The sequence below is a fragment of the Lathyrus oleraceus genome, chromosome 5 (assembly GCF_024323335.1).
Source record: "Lathyrus oleraceus cultivar Zhongwan6 chromosome 5, CAAS_Psat_ZW6_1.0, whole genome shotgun sequence".
Taxonomy (NCBI): Eukaryota; Viridiplantae; Streptophyta; class Magnoliopsida; order Fabales; family Fabaceae; genus Lathyrus; species Lathyrus oleraceus.
The window spans coordinates 153,058,143-153,063,741 of record NC_066583.1 but is presented as its reverse complement, the minus strand read 5'-3'; the positions used below and the strand labels follow the sequence as shown (position 1 = coordinate 153,063,741).

General features: G+C 36.9%; 1 pseudogene; it reads right to left on the bottom strand.

Moving 5' to 3' along the window:
* Positions 1 to 5,169: 5,169 nt before the first annotated feature.
* Positions 5,170 to 5,269, bottom strand: LOC127089224 (uncharacterized; annotated as a pseudogene).
* Between the last annotated feature and the right edge of the window lie 330 nt (positions 5,270 to 5,599).

Below are 5,599 nucleotides of genomic sequence, written 5' to 3'. Positions count from 1 at the left end.
GAGGAAAGGACAAGGTGAGCTCTTTCTAGTTGGCATGCATGATATGAAAATGGATGAATTCATATGTTGTGGATGGAATGCAAATAAATATTTAACATTCATAAATTCAAAGTCTTGTTGGTGCAATAAGTCAGGTTCAAAAGTTTGGCATATATACAACGATGCAACAACAGTATGCAATAATGTATGTCAAAAGCACAACATATTTTTTATAATTTGCGTATACTTATTTATACAGAATCAAAGGTTTGACGTATACGTGAGAATAAAGGTATGTAGGGTTTTTGGTTTCCTGCATAAAAACCCATATCCCCCTTACAGGTAGGTTCTAGTCTTCAAAAGGTAGTCCTTAGAAGGTGTCCCAGAGTCATCAATCCAAATGAAAATACCATGTCGTAGTGAATTCTCGCAGGACGAAAGTACTTCCAAGTGAATATAGTTTGGGTGTAGTTCTCGTGCCAACCCAATGCATGAAACGCATGGTGACACGACTATCCACGAGTCTATCATGTATGTATACTCAAGCTCGAGTGTAAAGCTTCTCTCATGTAGCATCACCCCAACCCAACAGAGAGTATGTAACGGATATCCAGCATATAATGAATATGAATATTTAAAGAAAATAAAGAAATTCAATAAATGAAATAATGATAAAGCAAGTAAATCATAAAGATAAACACCCAAACAAACAAGGAAACAAACAAAACTAGGCTCGAATGTTATTTGCAAAAGCAAGGACTCCCCGCTGAGTCGCCAGCTTGACCAGAGGAATAAAAGCCCCTTAGGTTATGGATTTAATTCCTCGAACCCTATTCTACATGGTGGTAACTATCACAGAGCCTAAAGGTGAAGAAACAACTTTACCTGCGGGAGATGAAGGCCTGAGATCGGAGAAAATGAAGATGTTTGAACAAGCTTTAGGTACGAATATTCTTTGCTTGAAATTCTTATTCTTCTGCGCCTTTTCTTTATTCTTATTCCCTCTGAGTTTCCTTCTTCTTCTGCACATCTGCAATGAGAGTGAAGTATCATATTGTGAAAGGTGTGATTAAAGTGTAGTGCAGAGGTGTAAGATTGAGAGAGAGAGTTTAGATTGAGAGAGAATGGGAATTTTCTGGGTTTTGAGCGAATGAAAGGTGATGAGAAAATGGAAGAATGGAGATTAATTTATAGGAGAGAGAGAGATATCTAATAGATCAAACTTTGTTAATTGATAAAAGTGAAAAAGTTGTTAGAGGTTAATTCAATTTGCTAGTCGTTGGGAGATGTGATTTTTAGTTAGGGATGATTTTCTGTTAACCTCGATTTTGAAGTTGTTAGTTAGGTTTTCAAATGTTAGTTAAATTTGAGTTCAATTAATGTTAGTTAGTGAAGTTGTTAGTTATGATTGGTTTATGTAGGTAACTTGTTGAACTGAAGTTATGTGGAAAGGTTATGGGTTGCAAAATGGTGATGACCTTCCTAAAAGGTTTTGGTTCAAATGTAGGTCGTGTTATTTTGATTAGTTGCTTGGAAAACATGGTGATGACATGTTGATGCATTGAAGGTAAATTGTCAATAGGTTCAGTTTGAGTGATTGGAAAATTGCATGCTTGTATGATGTAGATGATGACCTGTTGATGTCGGTTTTGATGTATTGCTGCAGATTTGGGGTTGATTGGCAAATTGTAAGTTGTAGGCTTTGTTTTCTTTTGATCAATGCATATTGCTTAATTTGTAGGTTACAGGTAACTTCTTGCAGGCTATGGGATTGGCAGCTAAGGATCCATCATAAAGACCTGGTAGTGCAAGGTAAAACCTATTATTTTCTGCACATGAACTGGTTGTTATATGGTTTTGTAATGCTAATTGTTGTTAGCATTTGGTTTAAGCTATGTGGTAATTGGTCATAGTATAGTAAGCCACAAAACATGGTTTTGGTGTAAGCTCTTATGCTAATTTGTTAGCTGCCATGTTGGAATTTTATGAAATGATTGAAAACATTAGGTCAAGTATGTGGTATCTAAGAATTTTGAAAAGGACTACAAAATGGTTTTGTGCATAGGTTCATGTTACCATGTTGATATTGGTTGGTACCATCTTGCTGAATTGAATGTATGTATGCCCAAATGAACTCTACATTGCTTGATTTGTATCATGCTTGTTTGGATGAAATGTATTTGGAACAAATGTTTGAATGATGAACATGTATGTATGCTTATAATCATGAATGTGATGTATGTTTGTTGATTTATTGGATGTTATGACATGTTGTGAATACATGGTTGTTTGGCTTGTGGTCTACAAGACAAGGTTTCAAGGCATGGAAACAAGACTTGGCACTTGAACATTCAAGGCATGACAAAAATAAAACTTGATGCAAAAAAAGAATTAAAAACAACATTTATTTTAGGGACTTTCCTAATATTGAAATTTCTTGGGATGATAATGTGGGTTACCATATAGTGAATGAGACAAATTTCTTGATGCACATATCCAGATGTAAAAGATTGAGAAGCAGATAGATAATCAAAATTTTCAATTGGTTATGGATCCTCGGGTTTGTAAAGAGAGCCCGAGAAAGGAATACCCACATAGTATAACATCAGTATCCTAAACCTATTAAGGTAGTCATATATTGACTAATAGAAATTTCTCTTTACATGGGCCAGCTCATCTATGATAATCTTCGACTGCCCCATGTAGAACTGCTCATGGAATGCTCTTTCCAATTAATTCCAATTACATATGGAACTTGGGGGGAGGGTAGTAAACTGATAACACGAAATTATATCATATTTTAGGACTTAATTCCATTAAATTCTATGACTATTTATTTCGGTTTACTGCATTTTATGAGATATTATGTGGTATTTTCTTCCTATTTGTCGCAGGTAGTCTATTTTGAAGAACAAGTGAAAATGGAAGAAAAGGAGGCGCAAAAAGGAGAGAAAAGGAACCAAATGCCAAAGCCCAGCCCAAAGCGCACAAGTCACCAATGCTGTGCCTGTGACGGACGTCACAGGGTGCGTGACGAGCGTCACGCAAAACAGCCTTGTGACGGACGTCACACATGGTGTGACGAGCGTCACACAATTCCACTACCTTTTTGGCACAAGTAACGCCCTCAGAAGACTTGAAGAGACGTTGAGGAGTTTGTGTCCTATATCCACGCCGTGCATTTAGCCACGTTGAAGACCTTGGGAAACGAAAAGCAGTTACCAGCACCAATATAAATAGCTACTTCAAAAACCTAAAAGGGTTCCTCGGTTTTTCCACGCTCACATTGTCGAAGCTTTTCCAATTTTCTTTCTTTTTACGCCTTTGCTTATTTTTCTTTTCCAGCAACTTAACATTGTTTATTTATTTATTTCTTTTGCAAGTTCTACATTCTTTTTCCCTTGCAATTTACCTTTCCCTTTTTAGCATTTAGATATTTTTCGCATAATAGTTTCTACACCGGAAACTATTGTGCAACTTTTTATCGGATCTAACCTTACGTTAGATTCTAGTTTTATTTCCTTGGTTTAATTTATTGATTAATTGAAGAATCCAAGAACAAATCTACCGGCTTGTGGTGGAGTGTTCAAGACTATTGTATTACGCATTCAGGTTCTTTAATCATTATTTAATGTTTTGTTTTATTATTTATTTATATTGTCTGCCTGGAATGAGTCTGTTTATGCATGATATGTATTCTTGTTTATTTAGCATGTCTGGCTAATTCGCCTAGATATCGGTATGTAAAGTAAGCAGAATAAGGGGTCAAGACTGAGTCGGTCTATTTAAACTTAAAATTAAAATCAATCTTTTTACGGTCTCAACTTACAGGTTTAATAACAAGATTTTTTACAAAAGTAAAGGACATAAAGAAGTTAAAATCAATAGAGCGAGAGTTTGAGGTTTTAACTGGACAGTGTAAGTTAGGCATTAATTCTAGATCAGGGCGAGAGCAAGTTTTAGAGTTAATTAAATTCTGACCTTTTCCAAAAAGTATTTTTAAAGATTGAATGTGAGGACGAGAGTTAAGCATTTGGATTTAATTATATAACCTAAGTCAACAGAGCGAGAGTTTGAGATAAGGGTGTTTAAAACGGTCAGTGTTTTCTTAAAAAGAGTTTCTGCAACTTTATTGCTTTCAAAATATGGTTTTTGACTTAATTATAAGTGACAGCTACATTAATATAAAATCATGGTTTATTCAACAGAGCGAGAGTTTGAGATAAAACCTTTAACCAATAAAGTTAACCGAAACGATTTATTTTAAAACCAAGAAACCGACAAAGACTTGATTCCCTAGTTTTGACGAACTACATACCGATATCCGTTTTATTAATATTTAATCTAGATCTTAGTTTAGCTTTAGTTTTTCCCCAAACAATCAAACATTTTTCACCTTAGCTTTACGTAGTAACCTTAGATAACGGTATATCGATTCATAAGTCCCTGTGGGATCGATATCTTTTAAAACTACGCGATAGAACTGTGCACTTGCAGTTTGTATCCCATTCTCGACTCACACAGTCGAGCGATCAAGTTTTTGGCGCCGTTGCCGGGGACTTTTATTTAATCGATATCGTAACTCTTCCGTTACGCTGTAGAGACTAAGGTTTCTTTTTCTTCTATTCTTTCTTTCGTTGATTTGTATGCCACGCACTCGCTCACAAGGCGAACCGCTCTATTTACGAATCAACGATATCGAGCTATATCTCCGAGTCTTACGACGAATTCGGGAATACCGTGCTGAAAACAATCTCCCTCCTATCGAATTTCCTGATCTCAAAGATCTTCTTCTTTCACCCGAGATGGCAGAACCAGCTCGTGCTCTTAGAGATTACGCCGCTCCATCGCAAGATGAGCCGCATTCAAGTATTGCTCCGCCCGCAATCGAAGCAAACAACTTCGAACTTAAACCTTCGATGTTGCAGGCTGTGCAACAGAACCAATTCTCTGGAAATCCTACCGAGGATCCAAACCTTCATTTATCCGTATTTGTTCAATACGCTGATACTGTTAAAGCTAATGGTGTCACTTCAGAGGCAATTCGACTTCGTCTTTTTCCTTTCTCATTAAGAGATAGCGCTAGAAGATGGCTTCAATCTCTCCCTTCCAACTCAGTCACCACATGGAACGAGTTGAAGAAAGTTTTTCTTGCCCGATACTTTCCGCCAAGCAAAACAGCTATGTTAAGAGCCCAGATAAACGGATTTAAACAGAAAGACAACGAGTCTCTTTTCGAAGCATGGGAAAGATACAAAGACATGATGAGACTTTGCCCACACCATGGTTTGGAAGACTGGTTAGTAATTCATACATTTTATAATGGTCTCTTATACAACACAAGGTTAACAATAGACGCCGCTGCAGGTGGTGCACTAATGAACAAACCTTATGCTGATGCCTACCAGCTTATCGAGAGCATGGCCCAAAACCACTATCAGTGGGGAACCGAACGAACAACGGTGGAAAAACCTCAAACGAAAACTGGCATGTACGAGATAAGTAACCTTGATCACGTTAATGCAAAAGTGGATGCTTTGGTCCAGAAAATTGAAAGTTTAAACGTATCACCTCCAGCCGCCGTGGTTGCTATAACTCAGAATTGCGAGGTCTGTGGAAT